We start from the raw sequence: 17,603 nt of genomic DNA, 5'->3' as shown, positions 1-17,603 counted from the left end.
TCTTATCTGGGCTTGCCCTTAAATGATTCCCCATTGGCTGCAGGATAAAGTTAAGCCTCATGCCATACAAGCCCTGTCATGATCTTGACCATTCTCTGGGCTCATCTCTTGGCCTCACTGTTGGGAACTTTATGCTGTTGCAACCCAAGCCTCCTTCCTGTTTTTAGCACACATCATCCTATGTCATACCTTTGTTCCTTGTGCAGACTTCACTCAGATTCACTGACTGTTAACATTTCGCACATTTGCTTTCTCTCTCTGTCTATATGTGTATGTGTGAGTATATGTGTACTTGGGGGAGGATTTGAGAGTAAGTTGAAGCCATTGTGACACTTCGCTGCTGAGTATTTCAGCAACTGTCATCTAAGAATAAGGTCATTCTCCTCTATAACCACAACATAATTATCACATTTTGGAAATTTAACATTAATAGAATACCATCATGCAGATTAAATTCATATTTTCCCAATTGTCTGAGTAATGAAATTTATAGCTCCTTGTTTTATTTTGTTTTGTTTTCCCTCATCCAGTTTTGCTCCTCCCCCATCCCCTGTTCTAGGTCTGGTTTGCTGCCTCTACTTCCTCATTTCCACTCTGATTTCAGAAAGGGCAGAAGTTTCAAGCTGTACATCAAAACCTGTTTCTTCTATCTGAGCACAGAGCTTGTCCTCATTCCGGGCGCCCTTTGAAGTTGGGTGTGTGCCTGTGTGGCCAACTTCTGATGGGTACAACCTTCAAGGTCAAGGTTTTTAAGAAGTAGAGAGATCTCATCTGCATTCTCTCCTTTTACCAGCTGAATGTGGACAATGAAGATAAGGCTCTAGGGAACAGTGGAGACACAAGATAGAAGGAGCCCTGTGTCTTCAAATCACTGGACAGAGGAAAGTGTCACGCCAACCAGGGACACATGCCTTGGGTTGTTAGGTGGGTAGAAATAAGTTTCTATTATGTTTGAGCCCTTATACAGCTGTGGATCTACTTGTTACAGCAGCCAGTATCACCAAATGAAGTTAAAGATCCTTCCGTGGAAAGGGAGTGGATGGATCTTCTCACCCAGAACCTCTTACCTCAGGGGAGAAAGAGCAGTGCAGGGGAGGCTCGGATGTCACAGGCCGAGAAACAGGTAGTCCCAGGAGCTAAAGCCCTGGGACAGAGAAGGAACACCACTAGATACAGGAGCTCAGCCCACAGGAACTCCAGTCCCGGGTCTCTGTCTTCCAACTTCTATGCATGCTTGTGTCTAACTATGCCTTTGTGCAATGAGGAGTCCATTTCTTAAGTTGTACCAGAGAAATTAGTCAACACAGCGGCTTTTTTCTAAATGCAGAAAACTAACAAAATAGAGAAAATCCATAAAAGTTTGCTTTGACAATATGAAGATAATATAAACAAAGAATTACAGCCATTATGTGAACTTCTCATTTTGTCTAGTTACTATGCAGCACAATAAGAAGACTTATCATTAAATATGTCAGATTTGCTTTGTTGTCAGTTTTTTTGATCACGACGCCAAACTTTCATCTTGAATGTACAGCCTGCATTGTTCATGCTGCAGCTCACAGCTTAACAAACTAGAGTCAAACTCACTATCCTCTATCATAAACAGCTTTATGGCTGAGTAAAATTTGAGAACATTTCATCAGTATTTACGTTTTATGGGTTTTGTCAACTTGCTTTAATTTTCGACCGTGTGGACTGAATTAGAAAGATGCTAAGCAGTGAGACTGTTGCTGAGCCAGAGATCTGAGGCTTTCGAGGGATCCTTTGGTCTTAGCAAAGCCTGGCTGCTTCATGCCACACTCCTGGTCGGTCAGACCAGGCTGAGGTTTGCCCATCAGTCTGACTTTGCTTCCAAGACCTCCACATCTGCTTACATTAAATTAATTGTATATATTACTTGCAATATTGTATATATTAAGTGCATAATAATATACCAACGTTATTAAAGTGTTCTGGCAAAACTACTCTATGTGAACAGAGGAAAATATCACAGTCCAATACCAGATGATGCTAATAAAATAATAATAACAGCATCCAACACTTACTGAGCAGATACTATGTGCCAGGTACTGCCCTAACTGTTTTTCAGCTTAATGAATGTTTACAGTAATCCCAGGAGGGAGGAAGAGTGGCTCATTACTTCCTCACATAAATTTTGAGACAATACAGAACTTCCCAAAGTCACAAAGCCTGGCTAGCTAGGGCTAACCCATAAATGAGGTAAGTAACCTTACTCACTCCTTCCAACTTCTCTTTTACTACACTTTCTCCTTTACTACATCTTGAGAAAATACCAGTCCTGGCTTAGGTGAAAGGGAGAGGGAGGGGGATTTGTATTCACTGCTCCTCACTGTTCATTGAAAACTTGGGGAGTGTTGACATTGTTGTGGGGTGAGGTAGGAGAGCTCATATCGCACCTGTTCAACAATGATATATTCAACAAATGTATATTGTATTCAACATGTATATATAAGATAAATATAACACACACACAGATAAAACAAATATATGTACATATATATTGCTGGGTGCTGAGGACAACCTTGTTCTCAACAAGCTTATGATTTCCTTGGGGAAGGCTGAAGGGTGAACAATTACAATACACTGGAAAAGTGCTGTGATGACAGGAGTGTGGGCCTCTGTGGGAAGGAACCTCTAACCCAAATTTAAGGGCAAATGGGGAAGGCTTCCTGGAGAAAGAGGCATCTATGCTGAGACCTATAGGACAGGAGGGAACAAAACAGGAGAAGAAAGAAGGCAAGAAAAGAGAGTTCCAGGCTGCGGAAGCAGCACCACACTAGCCGTCTGTACCAGGAGAGATGGTTACATACGGCCCATTGACACTACACTGGCTTCACCAGATGAAGCGTTAAACAGCCCTTTCCAGAAAGTTTTCTCCTCTCTACTACAGGGCCTGATTTTCTCGACATTGATCCATTGACAAATGTTTCTATCAATAAACCAATCAGATTTATTATTTACTACACAGAAGGCACCGGGTGAGGCCTAGAGGAGACTTCCAAGAGCTCTGAAACTCTGCTTCTATTTTCAGAGTTTACTGAGTGTGGGTTTGGAACACTCTCAGAGGGAAAAAAAAAAAAGAGAGAGAGGGAGAGAGAGAGAAATTTAATAGTAATCCAGACATCAAAGGAGGAGGAAGAATGATAGGAGGCTGAAACACTCAGCCTGGCTTTAGACCCTCACTCAGCCACACCCTCACTATGCACGCATGCTTGAACTACTCAACCTTTCTGAACTCCGGCTCCCCATTCATCGAGTGGGAAAAATAAAAGGTCCCTTTCAGGAAGATGGCAGGGATCAAATAGGGACCGCCTGTACAGCACCTAGCATGCTGCCCAGCACAGAGCAAGCTCTCGATAAATGTCTTAATGATGATCATATTATTATAATTTCCGTTAACTCGCCCCATAAATACTTGGGTGCCTCCTCCGTGGTGCCTCTTGTACTTTTTATTTCAGGACTCCTGGGTTCATGACACACCAACCATCACCCCAGCACCTGACTCCTCTTCTTCCATTGGACTCTGCCCTCAAGCCTGCAGCATATAGCCAAAGAAACACAACTCATGAGCCCTGGGGAAGCTGGTTCACCTGTCTAGAAGCCGTCCTCAAAGTCTCCTGGGCACTTCCCCAAGTCTCCCCGGCCTGTTTGTCTCTGCACACACAGATTGCTTTCTCCTGACCGCTTGCAGCCCTGTCTTTACTTGGCCATTAATTGTACATCATCCCTGACATCTTTTACCGTGTTCTGCTATATTTTTATTTATTATTGATTCTACACATGCCTAACATTTGCTAAGTCCAAACCATGTGCTGACAGCACTTAGCAATGGTCTTGCAGAAGGGATAAAAGACTATTAAATTGGGTTGAAACATCTAGTTTTAAACCGTTATAGAGTACATGCTCAAACAGAATCAGGAACCAAAGGCATATTTGTTTAAAACAAAAAAACAAAAAACAAAAAATGCTAGCATCTAGTCAATTACCCAGTAAAAAACAAGACTCATGTGAGAGTTTTAAAATAACAACACTGAAGGCAACTCTTATTTATTTGTTTGTTTGTTTAATTCATGGGTGATGGTGAGGAGGTCTCCTGTGTTTTTAACCCCGGTGCCTGGGGCAACCGGAGCACCATTCGGAGAGGCTGGAGGATGACGGGAGAGCAGGTATGATGGTGATGGTGAGACACAGTAAGTTTAAGTTGCAGACAAGTTAATTTCAAGGCCATAGTAGGCCACACAAGTGAAAATGTCCAATCAAGCAGCTGGCAGTCTGGGAATGGAGTTGAGGAGAGAGGACAGGGCAGAAGTGGATAGAGGCATCCTTCCCAGAAGAGATGGCCACACTTTAAGCAGAAGTCTTTTGGTGCCAGACATCCAAGGAAGGGGCACACATTTACCAGGGTGAGTAACACATCGCCAGGCCTCCTTGGACTTCTTTGCCCAAATTGGAGAAAACTGACTGAGACCCAAGAGGTCTGGGGCTAAAGCCCCGGGGGCTTACCTTTGAATTTTCCTGTTCTATCTTAAAACATCCTGTGAATTTTCCATTCCACTCCACAATACACAAATAATATTTTAAATTACTTTTGAGTAAAACTGACTGTGATGGATGACAGGTGGCATTTAGCCTGTGGCTTCACATAGGACAAATTATCCCAGGCATAAGAGGGAGTTCACACTTCAGCTTGAAAAGCAAGGCATTCAGCAAGGAGCCAAGTGTTTGTTTTTGCTTTTGTGTTTTTACCCCTCTTTGGCAGGGATCAGATCATGAGATTGGCTAGCCAATTAGCAGGGCAAGCATGGGAGTGAGTGGAACCCCAGACAGGGAAGTTTTGATGAGGGTGAGGCCATCAGGAAAGGTCTGGTTGCTGAAAGGGTACGTAGCTGAAGGGATTGCCTGAGTTACATCACGTTTTGGGGCCTTACTGGACAGACTGAGGGATGCCAGAAGGGAGAATGATGTGTTGGGATCCTGGGTCTTGGCAGTGTTATTGACCATAAGTGGAAGGGGAGGGAGAATGACCGGGGCTAGGCCTTCAGGGCGCTGTTTGCTTTGGGGCTATGTGAACCAAGGACTCTAGAAGGTTCTCTGCAGGGCCACTAACAGGCTGAGATTTCTCTCCAGACTGGAAACAGATTGCTGGAGCTTCCGTCCCACGGCATATTTCACTAACAGATTGGGTGCGATCTTCCCTGAGATGGGGGTGTTTCAAAAGCAGAGGAGGAAAGGGAAGCTGGAAGTGGGGGAAGGCAGCCTTCAGCTTCAGTGTGGCTTCAGGACAGTTCTTGCAGATGTGGGCAGACCGACAACTGCCGGTTCTCTGAGCCTCTGGAGATTTAGCAAACCTGGGACGAAGGTGGGGGCAATGCAGATTATACAAGAGGATCCCGAGGGCCTTCTGGACACAGAGCCTCGCTCAGGATGGGTTTACTGTGCGTGTGAAAGGCACACATTTCTTTCCTTGCACCAAATTAAACCAATTTGATCAAAATTTGTAATGCAGAAGAGCATAATTAAATTGAAGATTTTAATTAGGCACAGTTTTGATGAAACTTAACGGAGCCGGCAGGAATACTCTTGCTGTCTATTAGACATAATCCTGCCTGGTGAAGAGCTCTTTAGTTGACTGTCTTTAATGACTGCCCAGCACTCAGCCTCCTCACTGGTGCTCCAGCCAGCCTAGAAGCAGAGAGGTGAGAGGGGCCTGGGGAGAGGAAGGAGTGGGGTGTACATCCACAGGGTGGCAGCTCTTCTCAAAGGAATGGTGCTGCTAAACTTTGGGGGTACCCAATTATCCCCTTTTCATCTGTCACAGTGGAGAAATCGTGCAGAATTATGTTGAGGGCAGTTTCACAGTAATGAGTCAGGAAGGAGAGGGCTCCCCACAGTCTGAGAGGAACCTCTGCTGGCCTTCTTTGCTAATTGCTGGCACCTCTCAATGACACTTCACAAAGCTAGAATCTTCCACCAGTCTCGGGCAGAAAAGACCTTAAAGAAGGCCTCCCCGGGGTAAAGATCTGGGAAGAGCCCTCAGCCTGCCTGCCCAGACTTTCATAAACACTGCATCGCTGAAGGAAGGAAGGAATGAACAAAGCAATTAATGAATAAGTGATTCACCCTGGAACTCTGCTGACAAAGAGAAGGAATTAAAAAGTATGGGCTGGTCATGGCTGCTGCCTTTTTACAAACAGTGCCTGGGCTTCAGAGAGAAATACTCCCTTTCTTTCCTCATCTCTCCCTTCTTTCCTTTATCCAGCCAATTTTCTGGAGGGCTTCTTGTAGCAAGCATGCTCCCAGGCATTGTATATTTTATGGCAAGTATGTAAGGGTCCGTGTTCCCTGCCCTTCTGGAGCTACCAGACTACTGGGAGAGAGAGACAGTAGGTATATAATTAGGAATTAGGAGAAACTCTGAGAAGGAATAACAGAGAAGTCTTACTTTGGACGAGGCCAAGGATCAGCAAACCCCAGCTGAGGGGCCAAATTTGACTGATGCTTATTGTCATGAATAGAGTTTCATTGGAACGCAGCCACACCTATTCATTTGCATTTTGTCTGCCGATGCTTTTGCTTCAAAAGCAGAATTGAGTAGTTGTGACAGAGACCTTATGTCCTGCACAACCTAAAATATGTATCATCTGGCATCTTACGGAAAATGTGTGCCAACTCTGGTTTAGATGGCCAGGGCAGGCCTCTCGAGAAGATGAGATTTAGCTCAGACCTGGAGAAATTAGCAGGGTAAGGAGTTCCATGCAGGAGGAAGATCAGCAGGGGTGGTCCCACAGTAGGGAGGAGTTGAGAGTGTTCAAGGACCTGGAGGAAGGTCTGTTTGTTTGACTATAGTGGTGATGGAAACACAGGGCCTGGATGAGTTGCAAGTGGAGAGAGGGCCCTTTCACTCTGAACCTTACCATTCAGACCCTGGAAAGGGATTTGAATGTGGATCTAAGTGCCCCCAGAAAGCCCTCAGAGGGTTTTAAGCAAGGGTGTGATGTACTTTTTTTTTTTTTTAATTTTTTTTTTAATGTTTATTTATTTTTGAGACAGAGAGAGACAGAGCATGAATGGGGGAGGGTCAGAGAGAGAGGGAGACACAGAATCCGAAGCAGGCTCCAGGCTCTGAGCTGTCAGCACAGAGCCCGACGCAGGGCTCGAACTCACGGACAGCGAGATCATGACTTGAGCCAAAGTCGGCCGCTCAACCGACTGAGCCACCCAGGCGCCCCGATGTGATGTACTTTTTAAAGAACCTTCTGGCCCCGCTGATCAGAGGGGCTTGAAGAGGAAACCATCCCTGTCTTGATTCGATAAAGCAAGAGACCGTGGCAGCTTGTATCAAGGTCACATAAGTGGAGGTGGAGAGTCATGGGCAGATTTGGAATACATTTGGGAGGTAAAATTGACACAGTTTAGAAATAAATTAAGTGGCAGAGGAGACAGAGGGGAAAGGTCAAGAATGATCCCACCCAGCATTTTGGCTAGAGGGACTAGGGAAAGGATGATACCATTTACTGAGGTTGGGAGAGGAGAAGCCTGGGTGGAATGATTTAAGAGGTCAGTACTTTTTATCCTTCTTAAAATTGATATTCTTGTGAGACTCCAAGTGGAGATGACAGGGACACCATTGGATATATGACCCTGAAGTGCAGATGAGAGGCCCAGGCTGAAGATAAAAATTTGTGACTCATAGGCATATAGATGGTATTCAAGCAACGGGACTGGATGAGCTCACCTAGGGTGGGAGGTAAAGAGAGAAGGAAAGGGGGCCCATGGCTGATGATTTTATGCAGGCTGCTTAACTTCAGTTTGGCCTGTTACTCATTGGTATTTATCAAAGCACTAGGCTGAGGGTAAATTACTGAACAGACTTAATTAAGGAATATGCTTAAAGAAATGCCATGAATTATTCTTAAGCATATGCAGCTACTCTCAGATGATCTCCCCCACAAAGGGAAGCAAATGAAGAGCCTTATTTCTCTTCATAAAAACAAAATACAAGTGGCATATGCATTGTTTGAATGGTTTCCTTTTCTGAGCATTTATACATCCTTCTCCAAGTTGACTGATAGTTGAGTTGTTTAAAGTGGTGGTTCTTGATCACAGCTTCCTAGCAGAGTTATCTGACCAGCTGGTTAAACGTATGGATTCCCTGGGTTCCCACCCAGAGTGATTTCGTAGGTCTGGGGTAAAGTTCTAAGAATCTTTATTTTAATGAGGATTTTAGGAGATTCTGATATGGGAAGCCCATGATTTGGCATATGGTAACCATACTTTTCTCTGGTATTTCAAAGGCAAACTTGAGATTCCCCCACTCAAACAACCATATATTCTGAACTGACAATGATCTGAATTTGTGAGCTAGGGGTAAGATATAAATATTGTACTTATGGGGCACCTAGGTGATGCATTCGGTTGAGTGTCTGAGTCTTGATTTCAGTTCAGGTCACGATCTCACCGTTGTGAGATCGAACCCCGTGTTGGGTTCTGTGCTGACAGCCCAGAGCCTGCTTGGGATATTCTCTCTCTCTCTCTCTCTCTCTCTCTCTCTCTCCCCTTCTGCCCACCCCCGCTTGCACTTTATCTCTAAATAAATAAATAAATAAAAACATGTAAACATTGTGTGTATGCATACAATGGAATCATGAGTTATCATGTCCCTGCTTGCTTCCTCTTTCTCAACACCTCACTGAGGCCTCAAAATCTTAGTTAATAAAAATACTTCAGCCAACACACACATATATACAACATTCACACATACACATGCAATGTCTTTCTTTTTCCTTCTATTTCCTTCTTGTGCATATGCACATCCATCTGGGTGTGCAGGTGTGTGCACACACATGCCCTCTATGAATCTTTGCCAACACTGCCTAGGTTCAGGTCCTCAGCAACTTTCAATCAAACTGTTAGTTTCCTGATCAAGTAACAGTTTCTGAATTGCTCACTTTGCCAGTCCAGTCAATACAAGCTGTAGTCCATCCTCCAAATTGCTGTTGGAGGTATCTTTCTTAAACAAATCTGATTCCTTCAAGCTCCTACTTTGTGAGAAAACCCTCTATTTGGTTCCTCAGTGCCTGTTGAGAAGAGTCCATACCCCTCGTCATGACATTCAATGACTGCTATAGAGGGACACCGATCTTCTTTGTGATCAAGGCTTCTTCCATTCCTGATACCAATTCACTCCCGCCCATCCACTCTTACCCATCTACTCCAGCCCAATCACACCTGCTTATTCACACCTGCCCCTTCACATCTGCTCAGTTACCTCTGCCCCTCTACACTGTCTATCAACACCTGTCCACACACATTCACCCATGTACACTTATCTATTCACCTGTCCATTAACTCCCATAAATACACAACTCCATGTCTTGGCCTGAAATTTATTCATTCCTATAAGTGCCTGGTTAGCTTTTACTCAGATACGGCTCAGATGTTCCCTTCACTCTAAAGTCTCCTTCAGCTCTAGAGGTAGAGCATGATATTTTCCTCCTAGCAATTCACACATATCAAACTAGCACTTTGCACATATCTTTACTGAAACATTTACCATGTTGCATTGTGATTATTTGTTCCTTTCTCACCAATCCCCACTTCCTAAATCAAATTGTGAAACTATTCATCTTTATCCATAGTGCTTAGCTCAAATCCAGGCTTAAATTAAGCCCTTGATAAATGTATTGAGGAACTTTCCTCCCTGTTGCCTTGCTGTCAGGCTTTCAGTGACTGAGTTCTCGAGGTTGATCATCGTGCCTATCTGTGGCAGCCCATCTTCCATCTCCAATTTGTTGGAGCCTAGGAAAACAGATTGCTGAGCTTCTTAGAATTTGGGGGAAAACAAGGGTCAGTGGGTTCCTAGAGGGCACCGGAGTGACTGCCTCTGAGTAAAGTGCTTCAGCTTTTGTGCTCCCTCTGAGTAAAGTGCTTGAGCTTTCCTGCCACCTCATATCTTGCTTCCTTCTGGGTTCTCAGTTGTGTTGTGGTAGTTTAGGCTCTCGCATACCAATCTTTAGACAATCAGGAAGTGTACATTATGCACATACCAAGTAGAAACACATTTTTCCTTGTCTTCATTCCCAAAAATTAAAATAGAGAACAATGCAGATGAAAGGCCATGAAAACTCACAGTAGGTGGTGTCCTTAACTTAGAGTCCAAACATGGACTTCAGAACCCGTGAATCCTTGCTAATGCTATATATGACATATGTGCATATGCATGTGGATTCTTCTAGGGGTAAGTTTTATAAGCTTTATAAGATTCCCAAAAGGACCTGAGACCTATGGAGTTAAGACCTACAAACTTAGAATATATTTTTGGGTCTTTCTTTTTTCACACCTGTGTTTAAAATTAGCACATGAATCTTAAAAGGCCATGGGAATGTGAATTATCCCAATACTAGATGTGGGCTCCCTTGTCCTCCAATCTTTTCAAGCATCTCCAAACTTGCTTCTTTCACCTACTATTTTATCCTCCGAGCCAGGAGAAAGCAAGGCGGTATCGTTTCTAATGAGTCTTGTAAATAAACCTGACTTCCGCTGTATTGGATCACTGTAAAGCAATTCCCTGAAGCCCAAGGGATTAAATAATAGAGGAAAATACTCTCCACTAAACCATGCAGATGGTAGAAAATATTCTTGCTACGGTAATTTACACAGATTACTCCATGACAAATTGGTTGTTTGAGCCAATCATGTTGATCAGTAAAACACTGTTCAGGTTTTCTCCTGAGTTGAGAAATATTGCAAATGCATTGTGAGGCCCGGGGTCTTTGTTACTGACTCACCAGCATGCAAATGCACTTTTAAAAATGCTCAGTGGTCTTAAAGCCAGAGCAAGCGTGTTCTGCTTACCAAACAGTTGTTTTCAGTCTTCCACATAGAAACTGCCAGGATCCATTTAACATTCTTTGAGCGGAGCTGCCACCAGGGTCACTTGGAAAAAGGACATGAGCTACCACATGGTGGTGGATGACCTTGGTGGTTTCATCTCTCCTCCATCTTCCACTGTCCCCAGTCTGTTCTTCCTCATGTATTTCCATCTCACTGCATGATGCCCATCCACCCACTTGACCAAAGAAGAAACTATGGACACCATCTTGACTCCTCTCTCTTCTCATTGCCACTCCTAAGTCCTGTTGAGTTTACCAACTCTCTTTTCATATCTCCTCAGTTCCTTTGGCTCAGATCACCAAAATCTCTTGTCTGGATGGTAGCAGGGGCTTGCTAACTGGCCTCCCTCCCTCCAACCTGTAATACCTTCTGAAAAACAAGTGCCTGTGCCCATTCCAGGTATCTAGATGTCATGTGCCCATCTCCCTAGTGGTGGGGGTGGATAGTATTTCACATGTCTGTCCATTTAACCCAAGCCTGCATTTCATAATCCACCTTGGGATAGAATCTTGGGATAGAATTCTCTGCTGCAAATTATGGGCCTTTGGAACCAAGTTGAGACTATGCTCTCAGGATTCAGTCACTTGTTTCTGTGACGGCAAGAGGTTTAAAGACTCAATTTAAGAAAGGCCTTCTTTGGTAGCAATAGTTTCTTGATTAACTATTCCCAGTCTTCCCCCCACCCCCAGGAGAACTCTTCTTTCCTTTTTGGAGGTCCTGGTGAGACTGTCAGTGAGGGTGTCCCAGTCTCACCATAGAAATTATCTGTGACCCAAACTGGCCAGTCCATGTGCTTCTGACTTCCTGGACCACAGAGACTGGCTCATGTCTGGGCATGGAACCAGGCCAGGCCAATTAGAGTCTCTGGGATTGGTATTTGAACACAGAAAAAGAGAAATCCTCTTTCCTTTGAGGATGCTAACCTGGGAGGATGTAGGTGTGTGGCTGCTGGTAACCATTATGCCATTGGTGAGATCTTATCTGCAAAATGTAGTCAATCAAGACAAGTGATGATGGTGGTGGCAATCGTGGTGGTAGTGAAGGTGGTGACAATATTTATCAAGCGCTACCCATATGCCACCATCTGTGCTAAATACTTACCAAACAGTTTAATCATTTAATCATTATAGACCTTATACTTATGATTGTTTTTATCATGATTGCAATTATTATTGCTATTATTATCCTTATTTTACAGATGAGAAAACTGACACTGAGGGCTTAAATCACTCAAGGTTTAAAAAGCCATTAAGCGGGGCAACCTGGCTCCTGAGCCCATGCTCTCAACCATTTTACTTTGCTGCCTCTAGCAGTATTGACCAAAGAGGAGAACAGGGAGGAATACACCAGCCCCAGGACAGTGTGGAGCCCCTGGATCCAGCCATGTCTGAACCCAGGGCTCCTGGATTCTCAGCAGTAACCTAATATATTTCCTTCTTTTCTTTCTTTCTTTCTTTCTTTCTTTCTTTCTTTCTTTTACTTAATCCAGTTTGAGTTGGATTCCTATCCCTTGCAACTTACCTAAAATCCTCTGCTTTCCATCATCTCTCATTTCATCTCTTGTCTTACTACTTATCTTATGGAATAATAATTTTTTTTAAATATTAGAACATTGTAAAAATTTGAAGAATATAAAAAGACATCATGAAGATATCTTTAAAGGAGAAGCTATCTTCAGCACTCTCAACAATAGCCAAATTATGGAAAGAGCCTAAATGTCCATCAACTGATGAATGGATAAAGAAATTGTGGTTTATATACACAATGGAGTACTACATGGCAATGAGAAAGAACGAAATATGGCCCTTTGTAGCAACGTGGATGGAACTGGAGAGTGTGATGCTAAGTGAAATAAGCCATACAGAGAAAGACAGATACCATATGTTTTCACTCTTATGTGGATCCTGAGAAACTTAACAGAAACCCAAGGAGGAGGGGAAGGAAAAAAAAAAAAAAAAAAAAAGAGGTTAGAGTGGGAGAGAGCCAAAGCATAAGAGACTGTTAAAAACTGAGAACAAACTGAGGGTTGATGGGGGGTGGGTGATGGGTATTGAGGAGGGCACCTTTTGGGATAAGCACTGGGTGTTGTATGGAAACCAATTTGACAATAAATTTCATATATTGAAAAAAAAAAGGAGAAGCTATCTTAAATCATAAAATTTTTGAGATGAGAAGCTATCATAAAATTTGCATGTGATACAACCAATTCAAGAGAATTACTATCTTTGTTTTCTTCCAGTCTTTTTTTCTAAACATTTGCATATACTCATATGCACAGAGAAGGTCATATATATGTTTCTTCTCTTTCTTTTTTCACTTAACACTATATCACGTGCATTCTCCCTTGTGAAATATTTTCAAAAGCATGATTTTAATGGTATCTTAATTTGCATGTATGCATGAGTGTATCTTTCCGCCAACTTATATAGGCTTCCTAGTGCTTGACTTCATTCCTGCTCTAACCTTCTACTCTGGAACAGGAAGGATACCAAAGACTGTGAGGACAGCCTTGGCTTCTGCTTGTGTTTCTTGGCCTGTGTCTTAGTGTTCAGGGCCCTGGTGACCAGCCCTAGAACCCACATCAGCCCTCGCTACAGCTCAGCCTCCCAGCCAAGGAAGGTGACTGTCAGAGATGTCAGAGGCAGAGGCCATTTGCTGCTACTCATCCCTCTGCCCACGAGCAGAAGCCAGGAAGACTCTGCAGTCAGTGGGCTGGGAATAAGATATGCACACGGAAAGGTCCAAGCTTCTGTCACAGATCAGCAAACAAAAAGCCAGGATGGCTCGGCAGCTCCAGGCATGATTTATTCTAAGGCATGCAGAGTTACCAGTTAGCACAGTAAGAAACCTCTTGTTCCTGCCTTTTTAGCTCCACACATCAATAACAATTTGCTTGGCAAAGCCCCAGGTGCTGGATCTAAATATGCAAACCGCCAGGGGGAAACACGAGGATAACGTGGAGAAATTAGATTTAAAATATCAAATAAACTCTTTTCGCTGTATCCCTCCCAGTTAATGCTGTATAAAGGCTCATATCGTTTATGAAGCATTAAATGCCACATAAATGACTAGTTATTGATGTGTGGATGAGAGAAAATGAATGGAAAGAGTAAAAATAGCACAACTATGTATGATGCAGATGTCAGTCTCCTATCTGATAAATTTCTGGATGTGACTCCAAGCTATGAGCAGGAGTGATTAAGAAGGTAGGCTTCAAGTGCTCCAAAAGGCACCTAAGGAAAAGGCTAGAGACAGAAGGGGCCCTGGGTAGTCTATGCCAAGGAGAATATGAAGCCAGGGTTCAAAACAGGGCAGTCATTCCAAGTCAAGTTAAAGCACAAAAGCAGACACATCCACCCATCCATCCATTCACGCATATTTCACTATCAATTATACTACAGCCTTTACAACTATTCATTACTCAATTTCGGACTTACTATTAATTATTATTATTTACTGAGGGCTAACTTTCTGTTTGGTGTTGCAAAAAATGCTTTGCTTCAATCACCTCATGTAATCCTCATAACCATCCTTTGAACGGAGTGTTTTTATCTCTACCTATTGATGAGAAAATTGTATACCAGAGATTTTTAGCGACCTATGGAAGGTCCGGCAGAGAGCGTGTGTCAGACCCACAGACCCATCGATGCAGCCATTCTCTCCTCGGTATCATAGCTGTTGAGTTCGTACCATGTACCAAGCTTTGGGTTAGGCATCGGGGCTGCAAAGGAACCTTAGACATGGCCCCTACAACACTACTGCTGGGGTAGTTGAGAGTGAGCTCGACTGGAGGAGATTTTGGGGTCAGAAGGCTGGTAGTTCCAGAGGTTGTCACCGGAACACCTAAAAAGCAGTGTTCAGAGAATCATGGTGATCTCAGGAAGAGATACTTAACTCTGCTTGGGTGGATGGGGGTAACTCAACCCGGATCTTGAAGAATGAGGCAAGGAAGTAGGAAACATACCCTGGGAAGGGTGGAAGCACAAGCAAAGACAACAACAATAAAAAAATAATTAGAACGTTGTAGAAATTTAGAAAATGCAAAAAATCGAAAACAGCATAAAGAAAATAAAATTCCCCGGAGAGACATGAGGAGTTTGGCTGTAGAAAGCGATTCAGAGGCCACACCGCAGAAGTGAGAGGATTTGGGGACCAAGGCATCTGAGCTGTACATGTTTACATCCAATGCATTGCAGCCAAAATCCTGAAGGTACAAATGGAGCGGTGCCACTGCAGAGTTGACCACTAGACAGTGGGCCCTCCCTGTCATCCCCTGCCTGGAGTCTCCACCCCTCACTCCACCCCAGTCTCATTACACTGGGTCTTTTTGTTTGGCTTTTTTTATAACACTTATCACTGAAATATTATAAGAAATTATTTGCTTCTTTACCAGTTCGTTGCCTCTCTTCTCGCTAGAACATAAACCCCAGAAGGGCAGAGATTGTGCCCATTTTATTCTCTGCTCTTTCCTCAGTATGTAGAATAAGGTCTGGCATATGGTAGACCCTCTTTATTTGTTGAATAAATAAATGAAACCAAGAGGGAAAAAGAGGAAGATCCCGCAGCTAGTGAGTGGCAGGAACAGTGGAAGTCACGTTACAGACCAGGGTCCTACTCTCACCTGGGACTCGGGATTTCTCCCTCATCACTTTTAAGTGGTTTGGAGTCAAAATCACTTCCATTTCCCTGATTGGATTATGAAACCTAAGAAGTCGCCCCAGGCCTGCTATCCGAATGCTTCCTTCCACCTAACTTCAAAGGCTGGCAGGCAAATAGCTTGCTCTTGGCCAACATTTCCCCCTCCCGTGCCCATGGCAGACATCGCAAATCAATCATAGCAATTTTTCTCATAGCCTTAGAATCCTTGTCAATACCGTACTCCAGACAGACACTGCTAATCGATAGCAGGTGGCACTAGAGATGACACTTATTCTTCATTCTGAGCATGGACAAAACTAAACAGATGTGAGAAGGAGTAATATAAGTAAATGTAAGGAGGAAGGGACAAATCTATATTCCAAGAAAATATTGTAAGCTTCATGTCTTCAGACTTTCCCAACAATGACAAATAGAACAGTTCCAAGGCAATATAATATAGTGATTATGAACATGAGCTCTGATGTCAAGCTGGCTTGGATGCAGTCCTAGTTTTATGGTTTCCTAGCTGTGTAGTTGTGAACACGTTACTTCACCTCTCTGAGCCACAGGGTCCTCTTCTGTAGAATAAATAACCATATCTAAATCATCAGATTGCTACGGAGAAAACAATAAAGTCATCCGTGTGCCTGGTCCAGTGCCTGTGACACAGTACATAATCAATAATATTAGTTACTGATTTTTTTTAAATTTAGATTTGTATGCATAAAATTAACCAGGGGCTGGATCTTGAACTCCAGAAATACTTAAGCTGAAATTGGTTTGCATCCCTATATAATACAAGACCATTTTCCACTCAAACTCAAAAAGTTTTCTATTGCCTTTTCCCAATTTTTATTCATATTGAAACCACTATTGTAAAAACATTTTAAAAAATGTCTTAAACAATAAGCACTTGCCCTGATCACAGTCCTTTCACACAACTCATTTCTTTTTGTGCATTCCTTTCTAGAGTTTTCCCAAATGCAGGTAATTTTAAAAATCTTCGTCTTCCTGTTTTTTCTATTAATTCTCTGAGCCCAGAGATTTAATTTTTAGGCCTCTGCCCACCACTTTGTTTCCTGGGCAGGCACTTGGTCTCTCTCAGGCTTAGTGCCCTCATCCGTCAAATGGGGATAATAACACATGTATTGCTGACTTACTTCAGAGATTTGTTGGATGGAGCAAATGAGAAAATAGATATGAAAGTAGCATTAAGGTTTAAAAAATAGTTGTCTTCACCACCACAAACAAGAGTTAATCTGTAGGTGCAAATGAAATGATAAATGTGAAGGAACTTAAATTAAATGATATTATGAAATAAGCAAGGGACAAAAAGTTGAAATACAAATTTAAAGGAAGTTAGAAAATAATTCTCTAAGTTTCAGAATTGGTTTGCAGTCCTTCAAGAGTTATGGTAAATTTCACTTAAATAACTCTCTTTGGTGATTACTATAAATTGTTGGATTTTGTTGTTTGGTTTTATTTTTTTTTCCCCCACACAATATCTTAGACTCGGTGGCCATTATTTTTTTTTCTACCTTCAAAAATAATACAGTATCCTCAGTGTCCTCAAATATTTAGGGAACCTACTGAACAAAATGACCTATGCCACACTAGGTAGTAAAGAAAACATATCAAGTAATTAACAGGCCAAAGTAGATGTGCACACAGACTTGCATAAAAATCAACAGTCACTTCACCTTCCTGGAGCTTCTCCAAAGGAATCTTCTGACATCAAAGGATTAGTGAACAATGTTGAATTAAATGAGGATCTCACAAGAGAGATGACAGAGAAGGTTTACCACAGCAAAAAACTTGAAATATTCTCCATCAGTCAGGAAAGGCTCTTGGTACATCTCAGAGCATCACTCTCCAGTGGATTCCAGTTAGATGATGAACAACAAAATCAGTTGGTTTTCTAGAATGGGGAAATGTCTTAGTGGCATATAAATTTACACACAATATACATTCACGTGCTAATGCATCTCCATTTTTTTTTCTATCTTCAACTGACTTGGTAAGATAAATTGGTCATACCTATATTATCAGTT

General features: G+C 42.7%; 1 long non-coding RNA gene across 2 annotated transcripts; it reads left to right on the top strand.

Moving 5' to 3' along the window:
- Nucleotides 1-244: 244 nt before the first annotated feature.
- Nucleotides 245-5,977, top strand: LOC125934480 (uncharacterized). Of its 2 annotated transcripts, none has more exons than XR_007461427.1 (2): nucleotides 245-924; nucleotides 3,480-5,977. It is a non-coding gene; the product is annotated as an uncharacterized LOC125934480 (long non-coding RNA). The 2 variants fall into 2 exon arrangements; XR_007461428.1 differs by having other exon boundaries at nucleotides 2,090-5,977.
- The last annotated feature ends 11,626 nt before the right edge of the window (nucleotides 5,978-17,603 follow it).

Source organism: Panthera uncia, assembly GCF_023721935.1.
Source record: "Panthera uncia isolate 11264 chromosome A1 unlocalized genomic scaffold, Puncia_PCG_1.0 HiC_scaffold_17, whole genome shotgun sequence".
In the NCBI taxonomy this organism is placed as follows: Eukaryota; Metazoa; Chordata; class Mammalia; order Carnivora; family Felidae; genus Panthera; species Panthera uncia.
Note: the sequence above shows the minus strand (reverse complement) of the source record. Positions and strands in the feature narration are given on the sequence as shown.